Here is a 21,224-nt window from a genome sequence, read left to right on the forward strand (position 1 = left end):
TGAGGACTGGCCACACTCTACCCCCTTCAAAAAGTCTGGCAAGGGCTGCTTCCCTCCTTCCCCTCTGGGCACACCTGAGTTAGTGTGGGGGCTTCTACAGGTTAGGGTGGGGGTTTAAACCCATACCCAATTATACTCAGGCTTGCCCGGTCCTGGCCATTGCCCCCTCCCCCTAGCTCATCATCCCTTGGCCACTGCATAAGGGAAGGGAGGACTCATTTTATGGGCCCCCTCCCCTGGCTTTTGGCCTGGGCCACTACAGGCATGTGCCTGCATTTCTGGAATTAGAAGTGGATGCCTATTCACTTGTAAACTTGTTCAATTTATGTAGGTTAGACTAACCAGCAAAGACTGAACCAATTCAGGCTCGGCTCTTTGAATGTCAGTACGTAGCCTGAGAGAGTGCTGTAAACCTCCTGGTGGGAGCAGAAGGAATGGGGAGGAATGGTGGTCTGGACAGGAGATATTCACTGATGCTTGAATAAACTCTGAGTGAGCAGAGGAGGATCAAGTGTATTACTTCTATGCTAGAAAGGTGGGATTGGGGCCACAAGAGTCTGGGTGGAAGACAAACCCCCAATTCTCTCTACCATAAAGAATGACAAACTTTAAGTAAATTTTACTTGTGGGAAGCGGTCACTGCCACTGAATTCTGTCTCTAGAATGACAAATCTAAAAGAAGGATAATTCATTGTCTTTGATACAAGCCAAAACAAACCTCATATTTTTCTGAAACCATGCACTTTCCTGTTACAATCGAAGAGCTCTGTGAACAGTAATTAATTCATTAATTAATTCATGTTTCCAAAAAATGGGGAACAAGAAGGATAACAGAGTAATACCTGGTGGATTAAAAAAGAGATGCATGTATGGATGTCTTCAGGCAGGAAGGGGCAGCTGGTTGATTAGCTTATTTAGAGAGTGCAAGAGAGTGCTACTTAAGTACCCAGAAGTCAAAGGTCCTTGTGTGCCTCTCTTTACACAAGAGAGCTGAAATATCAAAACAAATAGGAGGATAGGGTAACCACTTCTGAAAGTTTTCCACCCTTCTAGTCAGCCTTCACACCACAATTCATAAGAGCTTAGACAAGCAGCTGCCATGAGCTAAGAGTTCATGTATTATTTCAGTACCAGTGGAGTTCTTGTTAATGCTTCTAGTGAGGTTTGCTAAATACTGAGATGAAAATAACCCTTCATGTAGTTCTTTGGACACTCTTCTTTAAGATATGTCAGGGGCTTTTCAAAGGATACTTTTTTTTCAAAAGATTAAAGCTACTCAATAGATGTGAGCATTTTGGCTTGCCAGAGTTGGAGCCCAACTGAGAAATTTGTTAATGTGCTGGAGGGGCTCCCAAGAGCATCTTATTAAAATTCTCCCACCTAACTGAAGGGAAAATTGAGATGGCTTCTCTGCCTCAGATGGGAGTCATCGGCTCTCAGGATTCTGCATCCTTATCTCTGTAGCACAGAAAAAATTATTTGAAAAAAGTATGTCTTTTCAAATGGACCTGAACATTGCAGATTTTAACTAATCTATCCTGGCAACATGCCCATTCCCTGGCCCAGTTCCTTACCCACTCCTTTCTTCCTTCTTATTACATTGTACCATCTTATTATTATTAATCCTTCTTATTACATGCCTTCTGCAATATGCATACACCATGGCTCTACTATTCTGGTTAGTCCTTGGCATCCTCCCAAGCCCTGCCCCTATTCAAAGAGGAGATAGCATGCTCTTCTCCCCAGTCCCTGCTTTTTCCAGTGTATTGCCCCCTCTTCTCTATGCCTCCTCAAAGACTTTTGACCTCAGATATAAGTTTTCCTATACAGCCCCTAATTACATACTGCTACTTGGGTGAGTAGTTCCAAAGTCAATGAGACTATGGATGTAAGAATGGACAACTTGAATGATTTAATTCTGAAGGCGGAGTCCTAATACTGCCCAGCAATTTGTCTTCATCTTATGGTTCTGAAAGTTGCATCAACTATAAAGGAAGATAATGAAGTATCAATGTTCACCTTGTAAATGCCTATTTAAATATCTTGCTTTTGCTTTATTCTTCTGCAAAGCACACTCTCACATAGAATATTTCATTCATACCTTTTATGTGGCCACCTCTCTCAAATCATGAAAGAAAAAGGAAGCAATTGGTATATGAAGAGACAACACTAGTAAAGGTACATCACCATTATGACAAACAGCATTAAGGGTTTGAAAAATATTACATCAGGCCCAGAGAGACATTAGATACATTTTACATGAGAAATACATCTCAACTGATAGAATGTCATTTAGTTTTTCCTTTGAATCCCCAAATGGCATTCAGAGGTTTGAAGAATTTAATATTATCTGTCAAGGAAATGGCAGCTGTGAAAGTTTTGTTAAATGGTACGTAAAGAAAAAAAACACTTTTTCCTTAACTGTAACTTCAATCATCAATTACTTCAGCTCCTAAGATCTTTCTCTTTAAATCCATTGCAACATTTAGCAGTTGTTCTTCAATACAAGTGTTCTTTGTTGTATAGATAATAAATTAAACAAGAAAATGACTACACTTAATAGAAAATATCCAAAGTATTCAAAGCTATGTTTGCTTTTAAACAATGTGGACAAGTATGAAATGCATCAATAAGGGTTTGAAGCTTACTTTACATTTAGGATCAAACTCTGCTTTACTTACTGCAGTAAAACTCTCGCTGAAGAGATTCAGCTTCAGAGATTTGACCTTGAAGAAAAAAAGCTGGGGAAGAGGCAGTAGTAGGACAGCATTTTTTCTTTATTTCCTTGATCAGTGTTGGACTCCAATCAGTGACCAGTGTCTGACTCTCATAACATCTGGTGAGGTCAGGGGTGAAGTAGTACTGATCCCATCAGGCTCCCTGAATTTGGATGGTCTGTGTGTGTGCTGTCAGGATACTGTCAGTGACGCTACACTATTACTGCTCCTAATAACCTTGTTCATTATAATAAGGAGACCACAGGCTCTGGTTTGTAGTAAAAAAAAATACTTTGGGGGGTTTATTGTTTACAAAGAGCCAAACACTAAAACTAGCATGACGTCCGGCATGATGCCAGTGAAGTCTATTGGCAAGGCAAGGCACCAGCATAAATTATGGCCCCTATCACAGTGCAAAGTATTTAGGGTTTCCAGGCCCCCTTACATACTTTGGTATTACAACTTACGGTTACAACACAGACTGCCTAGCCCCACCAATCACTAAATGTATTTAAATGACATCATCTACATCTGATTTTCACCAGGCATCGTGATTCCCTCACCAGATAGGGAGATCTATTCACCAGGACACTCTGAGATCTGTTTTCATGTCTTGCAGCTGTCTTATCCCTTTTTTTCCATCCATTGGCCTTGTGAAGGGCCTAGAAGTAGATACCTATAACTTTTTCAGCATTTCTGCTTATGTCATGTATGGCATGCTATCCAGTCATCAAGGCTGATAGAACAAGCTGCTATTGAGTCCTATGCTGGTTCATGCCACTGCAGACCTTTGTATAATTTTGTATGCACTGATCAATAGCTGCACCAATCCATGCTCCAGTGAGGTTTACAGCTGTTATTAAAGTGCTAAGTAATAGCACCTATGGTTTAAGTTGCCTGACATTTTATTACATTTTCAATTTCTTAAAGCTTTGCAAATCTTAAACTTCTGAGGCTGACATTTCCTTGTTGGAGATCTTCCTCAGACTGAACAAAACAAAGGGTTTTGGAGGAAAGTAGTATCGGATTATGTAGTTGAAAACTGTGTCAAGATACATAAATGCAGGGGGCTAAATTAAAAGTGCCTGTGCAACCTAAAATCTGGTGTTGCCTTCCTTTGGACCACCTAGTGTTCCTTTAACCCAGTTATTTTGGATGCAATTTCAAATATATGATAAATTCCTGAACATGAGCTTTAAAACACTTATTCTCTATGTGATTGTATTGTGGAGTCCAAAGCTAATGACATTCCAGTGTTCTGCAAATGCAGTGTCAAGACTTTTCTGTAAGATTAAGTATGATGAATGGGATGCAGCCTAGAGGACAAAATCTGGCCATGGAAATTATAGCTTAGGCTTGCTCTTATCCTTTAATATGGAATAAGTGGGGAGAGAGGCCACCCATGGAAGTTATGGAACTCTGTATGCTGAGATCCAATTCATGCAACCTTTTCTTCATTTGAGAAACCTGCTTAGGAATTCTCTGATCATATATCTTCAAATGCTTGACGGATGAATATAAAGAGGATGGGCATATCCTTTATGCTGTGGTTATAGCGAACAGGACTAGGAGCAACGCAAAGGATATTTAGGTGGGAGACCTTTCTGACTACGTGGGTGGTTAAGCACTGGAACAGGCTACCTAGAGAGGTGAAATTTTCATCTCTGGAAATTTTCAAAATCAGGTTAGAGAGACACTTCGCTGGGATGGTTTAGTCAGGGCTGCTCCTTCCTTGAGCAGAGGGCTGGACTAGATGACCTCATGTGGTTGCTTAGAGTTCTACTTTCCTATGATCCTACATTTGGTTAAAAAAACTCTGATTTGGCAAAACTGAAACAATGCATATATTAGTTTCAATTACTTTTTGCTATTGTTTAGGATGGGCCACATTTCCTTGCTAACAGTGAACATGGTTGCAACTTCCTACATTTTACATTAATTAGGTTTGGTTCTTCTCTGTTGTCAGGTTACCACAGGGTCAAGAAATGGAACAATTTTTTGTACCCTCTCACGTAAGAGGATAAGGCCAACCACTGCAGACCTAGTTCAGTGCAAGAGACAGGTGGAGTGGCAGAATGGATGAGATGTCTTGCTATAAATGCATATGCGTGAGTTTTCTTTTGAATGTAAACTAATGAGCTTCTCCAGTTGACCCAGTTAAATCAGGGTACTTGGCTATTTAGGCTGGGGAGTTAAAAGTTGGCCAGGTACAATGTTAGCCACATCATTTCTTGTATGATATTGGCTGTAGAGGATGGTATGCCTTGATCAAGCCTACCATGGACGTTTTTTCCCCCCTCACATTTCCCCTCCAGATTAAGCTCAACTGTAATTTTTCACATTTACTTCTCATAGGTTTAGGTACAGAAAGAGAAAAGAATAGGCATGAGCAGAACACTAACGGAGTTTCTGCAATGTTGTCCTCTCACAACCCACACATATCAAAGTTTGTCCGAGCTAGCGTTGAACATTTTTGTGATTTTGGATGAACACTTGCAGTAATTCTGAGGGTGCTATGGAGGAGGATAAACCCAGCCGTCCACAAGAGTGGGCCAAACAACACAGTGCAGCAGAACACTATGACACCTGGCTACGCAAAATGAATCCTGTATCCGCAAAGGAAATTGAAATAGCCACGTCAGTGGTCCTTTGGATATCAAGCCAGAAACATCATCCCTAGTCTTGGGAAAAATTCAGTGGGAAATTTACAGGGCAGGCTTAGATCTTTCTTGATAGAGGGGAACTCCAGCCAAACGGAAACACCAAAGCTAAGCTGGGATTTTGGTTCAGTGCTGTCTGAGGAGAAGTGTGCCACCTACTGAATCACCAATACTGCTTCCTGTTTCACCAAGCATGGAGCTCTCCCATTTGACCTTATTTAAGTTGCGAGTACTTACATCAGTACGTGATATAGCACAGATCCAAGAGATTACATGCAAACCCAGGCAGAACTGCAACAACTGATTATATGCTATAATGCAACATGCGTTATTTTTCTTTGTTGTGTTATGAAAGTGCATAAGCAAGTTGCTAAAATCATGGAAGTTCAATTTTGTTGTTTTTGTTTCAGTTTGAAATGTTTATTGCTCTTGGGCTAGGTAGTTTGCCTATATGGATTTAAGATTTTCATGAGAAAAAGTCTCTGTTCTTCTGTTGCATGGGATTTATTGGATTTACTAATAATTTAGAAAGTTTGGTAAACATAACTCAGCGTAACTTGTAATATTTATTTGCTCTCTCATCTGTGGATATAATCCCCTAAATAACAAGCTCAGACAACATATTATAATTATCCTTTGTGTTGTGTATTAATATTTGCTTAGATTTATTTTTTGGGAAAAAAGTATTCAAATGGGGCTATTTAACATAACTGAGTATTAGAATTATTTGATTTGTTGGCTCATTGTTTTAGACCATCCATGTTAAACACAGAAGTGTATTAATGAAGAATTCAACAAGAGATTAGAGAGCAAGGTTTCCAGTGCAGAAAAACATGTTGCTTGCAATGCAATTTAATGTACTTTTTTCTATATTGACAGCATGGCACACTGTCTATCACGTACGGTGACAATGAAGAACAACATATCATTTATATTCAGTTTCCAGTTATCTACCATTTTAGTGTACCTGCAATTTTCCTGACAAATGCTTTCTCTGTTCACTTTCTCTAAATAGATTATTAAAGAAAGTACCATGTATAAGAATATATTTTATTGATAAATTGCTTGGATACAGTATGTTGTATATAAACATAAACTTAGGAAAATCATTGCTCTTTGCTTTCTTATACCAGAAGTCTGATTACTATCCAGTGAAGAGATAACAGAGAGAGAAATTGTTTGCAGGGTTTTTACTGTAAGTAGGGAGCACATCCAAAGCCAGTACAAATTATTATAGGTGGGCCTTCAATGATTTTAAAGAATGAAGTCAATTGACGCCAGCTGAGGATCTACTTCTTCAAGTACTTTGAAGAATGACTGGCTTGCTTTTCACAGTGGTTAACAGTTGAAGGTCAGCTTCTGCCAGACATATGTACACTTACTTTCTGAGATAATGAAGTCAGTTATGAAACCTGAAAATATGCAGTCACATGCTGGTAACTGGGTTTACTTACCTAGTGAAGGTACTTGCTTGATTAACTGTGTGTAGGATCAGGATTGCATTTCTAGTGTTAATAAAGGATATTGTGACATACTGGCCACTAGGGCTGTGTGAAGCTTCAGTCCCCAGTGCAATTTGGCAGAGATTCAGCCCAGTTCAGAACTGAATCAAAGAACCCTTTAATCTCTCCGAATCAAATTGGAAACCTCTGAATTGCTTCAGAGAGATTCTGAAAGATTCGGCAGTTCAGTTCAGTTCAGACATGGACACAGTTTTAAATGTTTTTCTACATACCTCTAGGTAGCAGGTGGCTCGTGAAAGCTGCAATGCTGGGGCACACTGAGTGTCCCACAGAAGTGTGTGTGGGGGGGTCCTCAGTGTGCTCGGCAGCAGACCCGGAAGTGGACCAGAAGCACTTTTGGTCCACTTCTGAGTCCACTGGACAGCTTGCAGGACAACTCCCCATGCCCCTCTGCCCCGGCTCAGCAACTGGAGCCTCCTGAGTTTGGGGGGGCACCCAGGGTCCCCTGTGGCTGATCTGTAAGCTGGGGGGGGGGTACCCTGGCGCACTGCCTGGTGGACCCGTGGTGGACCAGAAGTACTTTTGGTCCACTTGCGGGTTTGCTGCTGAGCATGCGGGGGGCCATCCCATGCTCCTGTGGGATGCTCCATTTGCCCCAGCATTGCAGCGTTCATAAGCCACATCTGGTAACTTGAGGTATGTAGAAAAAACATATAAGGCTGTCTCTATGTATGAATTGCTGATTCTCCGAATCAGCATTGAAACTTCAGATTTTGGCCTAATCAAACTGGGGACAGTGATCCAATCAACAAATCAAATCACTGTCCCCAATTCGGGCTGAATCCGAATTGAATAGGGCCCATTTCACACACAGCTACTGGCCACCACTGTGTGCTAAGTATATGCCATCTTTTTAATAGTGACCACTCTTACAGTACAGGACTTCAGGAGTAAGTAAAAGGAAATGAATAGAGACTTTCTCTTAGTTCTTTTTGTCCCCTTTTATATTATAACGCGATTATAGTCAACGATTACTAGAAAGCAATGAACACAAAGATTAAAATCTTCAAAGATTTTCTTTCCATATGTACAACAGTAACACAATTTTTGGTCTAAATGGCTTTGTAGTTATTTTATGTCACTTCTGCCTCATACTAGGGATCCAAAAAACTAATATTTTGTTGCATTTCTAGTCAACAATATGAAGTTAGTTGCTGTAGCAAGATTGTGATTTACATGGACCTTGACTTATTAAACAGGGGGGATACAGAAGACTCTCCAAGCTTTATCCAACATATGGCTGATCTACATAAGAAAATCAACATACAGTATACTACGAGACATGACAATGTACTAGCTTCTCCTCATTAACTCCATATGGGGACCTTCTTAGACCACATTATGTACAAGGCAGCTTACCTTTCAAAGGCACTCTTAGGATGATGTCAATACCACTTACTACCTGGTCCCAGTGGGGGGAAAGAGGAGAGAAGCCCTGCTCATTTCTACCTGGATACATTAGAGAATGGCCGTTAGGAGCTATTTTCTCAGTTTGGGAATAAGCAGCAGGCTCTCCCCACTCCACTCCCTCCTCACCAGGTTGTGCTCAGGCTCTGCTGACACAGAGCGCCCTTAGTGCCAAGAGTGTTCACACTGGGAACTGGGAGTTAGCTGGGACTAGTGAGTGCACCTCATTTACAGCTTTATTAACTTCCCAATGCGAATGTAGCAGATACATATAAACACATGGGCAGGGGCAGATCTAAGATTTGGCAAAGGTGGGTGCAGAAGCAGCAAACCATGCTGCAGGGATGGCTGCATCCTCTACTAGCAGCCTCTCCCTCCTACTGGTGTGGACAGACCAGGTAGGGGGACCCACTGGGAATTTTTTGAACTCCCAAAAGCAAGTAAGATTTTCCTCTTCTCTTCCGTGGTCTGAGTCATGTCTCCTCCCCACCCTTTCCCTCCATCCCCCACCTGCCACTGCTATCCCTTCCCTACTGTCCCAAGGATGGGGGAAGCTTCAGAGGTACTTCTGCCCACTTCAGCCAGGCTATGTCGGGGCTGGCTCAGTTGAGAATGTGCCAGGACAGCAGCAGGGGTGATGGGCATGGGGATGGGTGCCACCAGGAACAGGCAGAGGGAGGGGAAATCACCCATCACCACTGCTGTTGCTGTTGCTTTCCCAGCTGAGCCCAGCCCTTATGCAGCCCAGCCAGAGTGGGCAGGAGCTGCTTTGAAGTATCCCACCATCCCCAAGACAGCAGTGAAAGCAGCAGCAGTATGGGGGGGGTGGGGAAGGATAGGGGTTTCTTACCTGCTTTGAGGACTTAAAAAAAGTCCTCAGAGGCTCCTGTGGCATGGTGCAATCCGAAAGGGAGGTGCAGCCATGCCACAGCACTCACTCTGGATCTGCCCCTGCATACAGGATACAGAAGGCAGGGACAAAAGGTTTTATAAGCATGTGTTTGAGACACACAAATGATGAAGTCAGGCAAGAAATATGCAGGTAATCCTGAGCATGTACCAATAAAGCCTACATCACTCTGCACCATCACATACTCTGTCCCACACATGACAAAAAAAACTATTTAAAGACAATTAACACGACATTACTTCTTGTAACCCACCCTCAGTAAACAGTGTAAGGCTCAGGGAGAACTATGGAAACATCCTAAAAAACAATAATAAAATTTGTTAAGTTGTGCTCTTCCAAGAATAGCAGCTAGAACTAGAAAATTATCTTCTCTATTTTTAGCTTGGCAAGACAGTGAGATATTGGATTTTAGGTGGTGATCTCAGCATACAAAAGAGCAGTCACTGGAGCTGGCTGCAAAATGAATATACTATCTATGTAGTGGTGCTGGGAAGGAAGTAAATTTCTTATGTATATGGAAGTGCAGAAAACATTTCTCTGGTTGATTCATCTAGGAACAAGGTGGATGTTCCTGCAATACACAAGGGCATGAAGTTTTCAGTAATTAGGAAATTCTAACTAGTACAGAAACAACGGTACTAGATCACTTAAAATAAACCCTTCTTGGACTTGTCAGTGAACTGAAAACTACTATTTGCCCAGCTGTAGTCCTCTGTTCCCTAAACTGGCTTCTCCATAAAATGCTGAATCTCCAGTTTGACTACAATAGTAATCAGTCTGATGACTAACTCATTTATATTTATGTTCACGTTTACATACTCACACATACACACATCCTCTTTTCACAGTTCATACCATTCTTTTATATATTCTATAAGCAAATAACAAAATCTCTCCTTGACAAGTTTATAAACAGTCGCAGTACCTTTCTGTGACACTGACTGCAACTGCTGTATGGCCATGCCATTAAAATGCTCCAAAAAGACAATCCAAATGGCTAGAACTATGGTTATATGCTTTGTCACCCAAATTAAATTCTGCACTTTTGCATTCTCTGCCACCTAGGATGGTAAGAAAATAATACAAGCCAACACATTGAATCCATGTGCAAAATTCAGCTGATTCACTGACAAAAGAATTTATTCTTGCTTTCAGTAAAATGTAACATTTTGACTCTATTTTTGCCAACTGGAAAAAATGTTAATATATTTTGAATAAAAATAATAGGATTAGTCACAAAAGTAATGTTGCATTGAGTATTTTCTTCTTTAGTTTTTGTAGGTCTTATGTAGTCTTGGTTTGTTTTCTATTATAAAACAGTGCCTTGAAGTGGAAATATGATGAAGGGGAAACTTGCCTTGTTCTTTTACCAAAACAATTAACCACATTTGACTTGTGTTGATTATGCGTAGATTTAATCCATTTTGGACACTGGTTTTGGAATTTAGTTTTTTCCATTAAAATATTTCTCCATTTCAACTTTGTTTCAATTTTGCAAAAGCAAACAAGTAGGATTTTTACTGATCGGGCAAAATGAGTACAATTGAAAAATCCTTGATGCGTAGCCACGATAGACCCGAACAAATTAACAGGTAGGTCTTTAAATTGTTCTCTAATCCTTCTCCTTATATGTCACTGTTATAATTTTTCCAATTATCTCAATTTTGTTTTCGCAAAGCCATGCCAACATTGAAGGAAACTGGTTCTGTTATGAATGTTTCAAATGGTCTAAAACAGACCCAACACCTCACATTCATAGTTCAGCCATTGAAACCGAAATGCTTCATAGTCCTACCACACTCTAACTCACTCTAGCTCTGAATTGATTTCCCTACAAATATAGAAAAATGTTTCAACTTGCTGACTTGAGTAGTTATCAATATTTTAAGTGATTTATCCCACTTCTGTCTGGATCTTATGAAGATATAAGCATCTTGAAGGAATACTCTGGGCCTGATCCTGAACTTCATTCCACTCATTTTCTACTGCGATAACTCCTCGGTTGTCACAGAATCATAGAGGGAAAGTCATATATAATATATATATCCCCAAGCCAACCAAGGGGTTATATTCAACTTTCCAAATTTTAATTATCTTATGTCCTTCCAAAACATCCAGTTCAGTAACATGAAACCAGGAAGTGAAGAATTATGGTTACACCTGTGTAACCTTAGCTCTAACTTCAAGGAGACAGCAATTGTCCATGGGAATTATTTGACAATACTCCAGGGATGTTCACAAAGTCCCTACTTTGGTAGTCTGCTAATCCCTAGAAAACACCTGGTGTCTGAAAAATGCATAGCAAGGGAAGGACAGGCAATGTAGCGGGCAGTGTTCTGGAGCCACAAGCAGGCAGCAGCATCCACCTGTCTGTGTCAGTGGAAGGAGTAATCACATTTCACAGGTGAAACTTCCTTGCTGGGCTTTATTCAAAGAAGAGAAAGCTGTCAGATTGCTGCATTTCAATAGCATCAAGAAAAATCTGACAGATAAGTGACAAATCAGTCACACATCTACTGTCACTCTTGCAGACAGCACTTGTCTCTACTTCTAGTGCAAAAACTACAGTTTTATAAGCCACAGAGAAACGTAAACTGGCAGTGAGAAAGAACTAGTAACCATCTAGTTTCTTTCCCTCCCAGCATATAATTGCTTACTCCAGCACATTAACAGGAGGGTTATATGCTCTGCTCTTATGTAAACTTGTAATTTAAACCTAAATGTTCATAACTGCATGTTGGTTGGTATTTCAATTTTGGAAAGTTTAACCAGGGACACTTACCTCCTGTAAAAAGTCTCAGTCTACCTGCAAGTGGAAACTATGTCACCCCCTAATGCAATGATTCTCAACCAGGGCGCCCAGGTGTGCTATCAGGTGTGAGAAGATAAGAGCAGGTTCAGGCTTTTTCCCATCCAGCTTTTGCCTTGTCCCTGCTGCCTGCCCCTGCTACAAGAAGTTAGTCATTGTAATATATAAATTAGTTTTTGAAATGGAGTCCTGCTGAATTCACAAATGTTATGGAGGGGTCCCTCAAGTTGAACATAGGGTGTCCTGAATCTAAAAAGATTGAGAACCACTGCTCTAGTGACCGCAGCTGAGAGTCAATCTTAGTCTTAGTCTACTGCAGTTTGGAAGCAGAGACAGGTCTTTTGGACCAGAAGGTCCTTAGTTTTGCCTCACTGAGTACTGCAATCTCCTTAGACACAGTGTGGGAATTAGTGAATGCCAATCAACTCTGTGTAGACATTGAATTATTACAATTATTTCAACCAATATATTAATTTCCCTAAAGTAAATATTGAAGATGTACTACGGTGTTTTAACGAAACATGGTATCCCATTGGGCAATGGCTGGAATAGTCTGTGAATAAGAATAATAAGGCCTTTTGTGTCCTCTGTTGCATGTATGCAAATTCTTAACAATTCTTTTGTAATGGAGGCTATGTTTTTGATCAAATCTGGATTTTGCAATTGGAAAAAGGAATTTTGTCAAGGTAAAGTTTTAATTAAGCATAAAATCTGTTAGCTCTTTTTGAGTGAATGAAATGGTTGACAGGACTGCAGCAAGGAAAAGAGAAGCCACAAATAATATTTTACTATATTTACATTTTACATGTATCTTTTCATGTCATTCTTTTGGGATTCACTTTATATGTCAAATATCAACGGACTGGACCCCACAACATTTTACATATAATGTCACATCCCTGATCTATATTAATTTTTTTTCTTTAGCACCTTTAAGCTTATATCCCTAAGCTTAAATCCCAAGCTCTAAAACTTGATGTGACTGATTTAGCATAAAAAGTGACTAATTTTATGATTTCAGTGTATCTGCTTCCTTAAGAGATCACTTAAACATTAACCTTAATTAAATATAAATTTGATGGTGATATTTATTTGATCATAACTCCCTTTCCAGGTGTCACAGTTACTATTAAAATATTGTGGGAAATACTGCCCAACTTACTGAGATGCTCTGAAAATCCTTTAAAAATGCAAAATACTACTAAAATTTAGAATGGAATTGAATTTATGAAGATGATTTTGAATAATATTGCTGAAGACATTAGGAGAAAATGGGGATATTAATTCTTCTTCCTGAAATATGATACTACAAGTGATGCTGTTTATTGTTACACTCTTGGTGGCTAAGTGGGGCTTATTGACAAGTCCAATTGCCATACTTCACTGCTGAGATATTAGATGCAAATTTTGAAAGACATCCCAGAACTGAGTTTCAGCCTTCAAAATACTTCAGTGACCTATAGGGTAGTGTTACAGGTTTCCTTTAAACCATCATAAAGGCACTGAGAACAGGAGCATTCACCCACTGAAGGGCATTAACCTGTACTGAGTACTTTCTCAGGCTGCCTATACACATGCTGATTTGCGTTCTAACTAGAATGTGTCAGAGCAGGCTTAACTGAGTCTGCTCTGCATTCAAATGAGAATACTCCAGTGTCACCTCACCATCACATGTACAAGTCACCAGGCATTTTGAAATGGCCATGGGGGTGCTTTATCTAAATCTTGTTGAATGAGATTTAGATAAAGCACCCCACGGCTATTTTTAAACCAGTGGGGGCTTAATGCATGTGGTGGTGAGGCATTTGAATTACAGCAGATCTTTTAAAGTTATGCCACTTCAGGCAAGATTTAACTTTGATCCATTTTACCCAGGTTGTTCCAGGGCATTGTTAGTCTGCTCCAGGGAGAGAAATTGCTATATTTTCAGTCCCTCAGTATCCTAGGATGAACAATTCTCACCCTTCCCACTCCTTTGCTCTGTGGGTAAACTTTCAACCCTCCTGAACTCTACTGCCCAGCAGGGTGGTACTGTTTCTAAGACAACACCCCTTCCTGGCAGAGAGTGTGACCCAAGCACACCCTGACTACTCACCAGTTTGCTGCTTATTTTAGCATCGCTGTGCAACCAGCAACAGCAATCCTACCTACCTCCGTAACGAGACTGAGCCAGAGAATGAAAACCATTCTCAGCTCTGCCTCAGTGTGGCATGCATGTACCATAAATGCTGGGTCTCAGCTCTGCACTGGTGTGGGTGCTAACCTGGGTCCTGCTCTGGTGCAGCATGCAGAGAACCTGCTGGGCGTCAGCTCTGCCCTGATATAAGTACTAACCCAATACTCCCCTGACCCAATCCCAATTCAGTGAAACACATGAACATTTTTATTTATTTTTTCATTCTTTTTTGGACCCTTTCTCTTTACTTCTCCACCCTGCCCATTCATTTTAAAATTCTGCAGAGTGAGGGAAGCCACAGCCCCCATGGTGGTTTCTCTGCCTCTAAGCTACATACCCCCTTCCTCTTCTTTTTCCTCTCCTTGCTTCCATATATGCTGCTGTTTTTCTCATCCCACTAATGAGAAGAAGTCACAGTTGTACAGGTCTGAGATGGCATTAAGCCTTAATCAGTGACTGCTCTGAAACAGTTCTAACTTTACGATAGCATAACATTCCAGAGATTTAAAGTGTTTTAAAGGTAACTTGTAACAGCACCCTAATTAAAACAGGATGGACTGATCACTGGATAATCCTGGAAATAGCCTGGTATAATTCCAAAGATTCTCAGTATTCAGTGAAACTTTGTGAATGAATATTCACAAAGTCCATTAAAGTTAGAAGGTAGGTGGAAGATACAGAATGATTCTTATTCTTAGCTAAGAACAAAAATTCTTATTCTTAGCTAAGAACAAATTTGAAAGTTTCTGCTTCTGTGAATACCTTCCAAAGGAATTAATATCTCTTGCTACAGTTAAATTGTATAGTGTTCTCTATGGAGGACTTCAAGATGAGAGAGAAATCAGAAATTTCATCCAAACAGCCTGTTTTGAAAGATGCACATGAAGTATCACCCTTAAGATGCATCACCAAAAATGCCACTGTGGACATGTCTACATGTGCACATTTACTGTGCAGTAACTGAAAATATTGCGCAGTACAGGTGCACGTCTGCACGTGCATGCCCGTACTGCACAGTAAATACGGTGACTTATGCCAATTTGAAGGTAAATTTGATACGTGCATCATGCAGGTATTTAATTTGTACCTGCTTATTTACTGTACAGTTACACGTGTATAGACGACTTACTGCACAGTAACACTGTATGTGTGGACTAACTTGGGACTAACTTGAGAAGACACACAAAGGTTAGTTCCAAGTCAGTTCATGCACAGCATTAATGCACTTTAACGCCTGCATTTGTAGGCGCTGGTGTATTTCTGCTTACTGTGCAGTAACCTACTGTGCAGTAAATTTAAGCTAGTGTAAATACATGTGTACGCATGCCCTGTATTGCTGAAAAAAAATTCACAACATCATAGGCACTGAGCATTTGCAAGGATTTTAAATCTAGATGTGCAACAGTGGTCCCAGACTTATGATTTTATTTTTATGGAAGCAGTGATTTGCAAAGAAAATTTTCTGAGAAGTCCAAAATTTAGAAAACTTCTCAGAAACCAGTTTCACCAGCTTTACAGACTTCTTTAAATTGGAATCATGTCATGCTTTATTGACTGACTTGAATGAGATATTAAGAAGGTGAAAGCTGAGATGGCTGTGGTTAAACCACTAACAGATAAGAGGAATTGCATGGAATTTGAAACAGTTGGGAGTGCTCCCATGGAATTAGTTTTTTTTCAATGTTTATTTTTGGACACTCTTTATAGTGATCCTGTTGTTTGGAGGATCAACTTAAGCTTGCTTGAAAAGAATGTTATCATGCCATATGACCCATGGAAGAAAGAAAATCTTTGTTTTCTTGTCATATGAAAGTGATTTGACTGAAAAACTGAACCTGGATGACTTTGTGGAAGAGTCCAAAAAGATTTCATCTGTAATTTCATGAATAGTCTTCACAGTACAGAACACTTTCATGTTAAGATCTATACAGTCATAATTCTGAATCCTTGAATTTTCTGAAAGCTTAAATAGTTCTTGTGCTGAACAATCACATGAATATTTATCTTATTTTAATTTTGTGGAATAAGAAAAAGGAAAGAAAAAAAAGTATTCTGTTTGTGACTGTTTTTACTATGTACATAAACTTTTGAAAACCTAGATGCTTTTTCTTGTCCTGCAATCTGCACCCTACCTACCACCTGTGTTAAAAAACATTTAGTTTCATAATAATTTTCCATTTTCTGTCTTGTTGGCTTTACCTTTTAAGATACTGTTCTTCTGTCTATCTCAAAAGATTCCTTGAGTCTGCATAAGCATCTTCCTTCTATTATTTCTAAACTGATGTAAACAAACTGAACGGCAACATCTCTCCTTCTTCCTGTATTTGAGGAAGCACAGTCTTGCCACTTTCTTATTGTGTTTAGTGGGAAGCCACAACACTGACCAACTCATGCTGATGAGCCTGAATTAGTATACTGTAATTGATATTATGTAAGTAAGTATAAGTACTAATTACTGATGGGGAAAATAAATCGTCTTACCTTATATTCTAATGCTAAGGGCAAAATATTCACCAATCACATTTGGGTTTTTAAAAAATAATTAAATAGCTATACAGATAGTCAATCAATTGCAACCATAACTTCTACAACTCAGACACTATCAGAAATTTTCTTTGGGAAATGAGGTTCTCATTAGAAATGTTAGTATAAATATATAATGAATGGATAAATAACACCACAGCTGCTGTATCTGATGATTCGCTAAGAAGTATATAAAAATTTTATTGCAAATGTGCCAGCGGCAAACATCAGAAAGAAAAAAATGCATGTGGAATCGACATGGTGAAATATTAAGTAACAAATGAGCGATAGATAATAATGCCGTAACATGCATTCAGAAGAAGATTAATTTACTAAACTGTATGCATTTTGATGAAGAAAGAAAGTGAAGTAAAGCAAAGGCCAGGGACCAGATTCAAACTTGTTCTCTGGGTGCCAAATGGGCTTGGGTGAAACTGAATGGCCTAATCCCAAACAGCAATTGAAACAGGCCCTGTGCCATCAACCACTGAATGGCTTTTGTACCTAAAATAATTAGGTGCTCCCAGAGGTGGAGCCAGGATTTGGCAAAGGGGGTTACAGTGTGGTCAGACTGTGCCTGTGGCCTCTGGAGACTGCTGCTTTTGGATGGGAGAAGCTTCAAAGTCTTTGCTGTGTGTGCCAGCCAAGCTACAAAGGGGTTGGGCTCAGCTGGGACAGCTAGAGAGGTAGCAGTGGAACTAAACAGGGGAAGAGTTCCCCTACCCTGCCCAGTCTCCCCAGAAGCAGGTATGGAAAGGGGAAAGGGAGCTGCTTCTGCGCCACCCTGAAGGCAGGAACCAGTTGTGCCTGGAGCTAGTGCAGAGGGAGACACCTGGGAGCAGGGAAATCGGGGATGGAAGGAAGAACCTTTATGCTGCTGCCACCACTATCCCCATCAGTGCATGATGCACCAAGCAGCTGCTCCCCCACATGCCCTCCATGCACCTGTTTCCTGCCCATTTCCCCTGTGTCCTCCATTGGCCCAAATGCCTTGCACCCATGTCCCCCTGATCTGAGGAGCCACCCATGCATATCACTAGTCTCCTCATTGACTATATAGGGATATTAAGTGCCTAAAAACAATCACATCAAAATACTCTCCTGGGCAATGTTCCTAATTTTCAGGCACTCTACCTGTGCCTGAAAGGGGTGACTAGAAGAAAAATCTTAATATAATAAATAAAAATCAAGAAACAGATCTCTTGTTTCACCAAATCATATATCTAATATTTTCTGAGATTATTATTGTTGGCTTAGAAATGGCACTCAAAGGTCTGTTTTTTTGGGAATTGGTTCATAGGTATAGATATATGTATTAGAAGGGTTCAAGATGGGAAGCAGGGGTTAACTGATTTCTAAAGAGCTTGGGTCTCTCAGACAAAGTTTCTCACAGCCCTGAAAGCAGACAGGCTGTCTAACACAACAAGGCCAATGGATTGACACAGCCTGAGAAGCGAAGGGGCATATATCATACTGTCTAACACAATAAGGCCAACAGGCCTGGGAATCGAGGAAGTATGTACGATACTGCCCATAACATGAGATAAGTGGCACCAGCTAACAAGGCCCCAGAGCAGGGGAGGGGCTTGAGTTCCAGTTTTGGGGGAACAGACCAAATTAGGAGAAGACCCGGAAGGCTACATGGATTTGTGACCACAGAGGCAACCAAGCACTGATATATATGGATGAAGAGTCATCAGGAGTCATCAACAGGGAAGGAGAATAAAAAAGAAGAGACATGAGAATAACAAAGGGTTCTTCCTTCTTGTCCCTCCTGGTCCCTCCTTCTCTTCCTTTTGGTCCCTCACTTTGTCCTGTCCCTGTCCGCTCCTCCTTTTCCCCAGGAGGGGTCCCTGTTCGCCTCCCCTGGGAAGGGTCCCTGAGGCCACCATGGACCAAGGGCATATGACCAGCTTGTCTCATGCACCCCACTGGAGGAGGGGGGAGTGGGCCTTGGCATCCCACCTCCAGATTGCTGACATCTGACACCTAGGAGAAAGACCCTCAGGGTGGAGACTGCATCCTGGCCAGATGTACTTTGACTTTGATGACAGCCCTAGGATTTGGTAGATATATGGAACTGTTTGACTGTTCATATTGTTGCTTCTCTGTTATTACTGTATATCAATACATTTGCCTGTTATTGAATGGAAAGGTTGTGGTCAGTCTGAGGGTAGGTGTAAAATAAGTACACTTATAAATAACCTAAGCTGATATATGCATGTTTTTACTTGAATATGAATAGGAAAAAGCATCTATTTGTAGACTGCTTATGGCACATTGTCCTCACAGGTACATAACTTCATAAGTGTTTTTACAGTTCCTTTGAATTCTAAGAATAAACATACACAGCCACTGAGAATCTTGAAAATAACTAGTCACTTGTGAAACTGGCAAACCCAATGATGAAATAAGTCTTGTATAAGTTAGCTATAGGGAGACATATTTATTGCTCTACGACACTAGTTAGAAACTAATGTGAAGTCAAAGGAACTGGCATGAAATCAATACAACGGAGTAGGCATGAAGTCAGATTCTCTGGGAAATTAATCACATGCTGGAGTAAACTGTGAATTACCACGCTTACCCAAACCCAAGATGACTTTAAATTAAGATGACCCCCTCCAATAATTAGATTCTATATATAGAAAATGCATAAATTTGTTATCATATTGGGGGGGGTGTCTTAAATTCATTCACTCACTGCTGCAACAGGGAAAGCAGCAACAAGGGGGCAAACAGTGGTGGGGGAGTATGTGGCAGGGGAATCAAGCAGTCTGACCCCCACCCTTTGCCCCCATACTACCTCTCTCTGTGGTTGTGTCCTCTGGCACCTGTCCTCCCTGCAGTGCTTATGTCTCCTGCCACTTTCCCCCTCAACACCTGCCTGTGCTTCCCCCCTCCCACTGCCATATCCCAGTGTTGGCCCCCTCCCACCACTTACCCTAAGTTGCAGCTATGGATCCAGGTCTGAGTCCAGGTCCAGTCCAGGGCATGAAGCACATGCTGGCTCTGCCTCCCACCCAGCCTAGAAGCAGCGGTTGCAGCATCAGCCAGGGGGTAGAAGCTGGGGACAAAGGCAGCTCAGGGGATGAAGGCTGCAGGGGGCAAATCAGCAGCTGCAGCTCCAAATTGGAACTGGAGCAGAGCTAGGAGCAGGAGATGCAGCTGTTGCCTGCCCCCTCAGCCTCCTTGCACTTGAATCAAAGATGAGGGACTCCCCACCATGTTGAATGGGGGGAAAAAAACCTTGTCTTGAATCTGAATAAACTTAGTAAATGAAATAAGTAACAAGAAGACAAAAAACAAGCAAACAAAAAACAAACAGAACTCAACATCAGTAGATGACATGGGCCCATACATTACCCCTTTGTGACAAGCCCGAACAAGGAAGGATCAAGGGTTTTATAATGAAATGGCATGACACGATCCAAAGAAAAGGCAACAAAAGTGGGATATATAGCATAAACTGGCATGGAGTTGGACATATGCTTTTATTTTTATTTCTTGTCCAGTGACAGTCTCCTTCCTGTCCCTTAGCATTTTATCATATTAATTTTACACACCCAGTGAATGCTGCATCAATGTATACCACACTATTTTATCACTTACATCAATATCTTAACTAGATTCATAGATGTTAGGGGCTGGAAGGGACCTTCCAAGATCATTGGGTCCAGCCCCACTGCACATCAGCAGGAAAGACTGCTGGGATCAGATGACCCCAGCAAGGTGGGCATGAAGATGCATTTTGAAGCTCACCAGGGTGGGTTGCTATACTACCTCTGGGGGTAGCCTGTTCCAGACCCTTGACACTTGACTTGTAGAAAAGTTTTTCCTTACGTCCAGTCTGAAGCGAACTTCAATCAGTCTGTGCCCATTGTTTTTTGTGTTCCCCTGGGGTGCCTTGGTGAACAGATGGTACCCCAGGCCCTGATGTACAACCCTAATATACTTATAGGCTGCCACTAAGTCCCCTCTGAGTTTTGTCTTCTTCAGGCTAAACAGTCCCAAGTCTTTCAGCCTCCCCTTGTACAATGTGCTCCCTTGACCTGTAATCATGTGCGTGACCCTCCTTTGGACTCTCTCAAGCTTCTCCACATCCTTCCTGAAGTGCAACACCCAGAACTGGACACAGTTACTTAGCAAGGCTAAGTAGTCTGGGAGGATGACATCCTTAGTCTTGCTCGAGATGATTTGGTAAATGCATGCCAGTGTTTGATTCACTCTGCCAGCTATGGCATCTGACCGGTGGCTCATGTTCATTCTGTGGTCTATCACGACACCCTCAAGCCCTGAATACAAATAATATGATGAAGTCTGAATCTCTTATGAGACTGAAAAAAAATCAGGTCCATATTTGATTAGTTACGCTTCATGTTGGATTTTTCATGTCTGACAAAAAAAATCCTAGCATTTTGTTACCAAGTGTTAGAAATAAGAGAGCATGTTAACTTAAACTGCACTGACCCTGGGTTTTTGTTATGGCACTGCTTTGC

General features: G+C 41.0%; 1 protein-coding gene and 1 long non-coding RNA gene across 13 annotated transcripts in view; one reads left to right on the plus strand and one right to left on the minus strand.

Moving 5' to 3' along the window:
- LOC109315761 overlaps window positions 1-18,310 on the plus strand; it is a 25,067-nt gene extending 6,757 nt beyond the window's left edge. The window contains exons 2-3 of the long non-coding RNA XR_002102601.1: window positions 17,265-17,279; window positions 18,300-18,310. This is a non-coding gene — a long non-coding RNA (uncharacterized LOC109315761). The remainder of the gene's footprint in view (window positions 1-17,264; window positions 17,280-18,299) is intronic.
- MAGI2 (membrane associated guanylate kinase, WW and PDZ domain containing 2) overlaps window positions 1-21,224 on the minus strand; it is a 1,214,455-nt gene that overhangs the window by 307,326 nt on the left and 885,905 nt on the right. The window lies entirely within an intron of this gene.

The sequence above is a fragment of the Crocodylus porosus genome, unplaced genomic scaffold (assembly GCF_001723895.1).
Source record: "Crocodylus porosus isolate Cpor-Errol unplaced genomic scaffold, CroPor_comp1, whole genome shotgun sequence".
Lineage (NCBI taxonomy): Eukaryota > Metazoa > Chordata > Crocodylia > Crocodylidae > Crocodylus > Crocodylus porosus.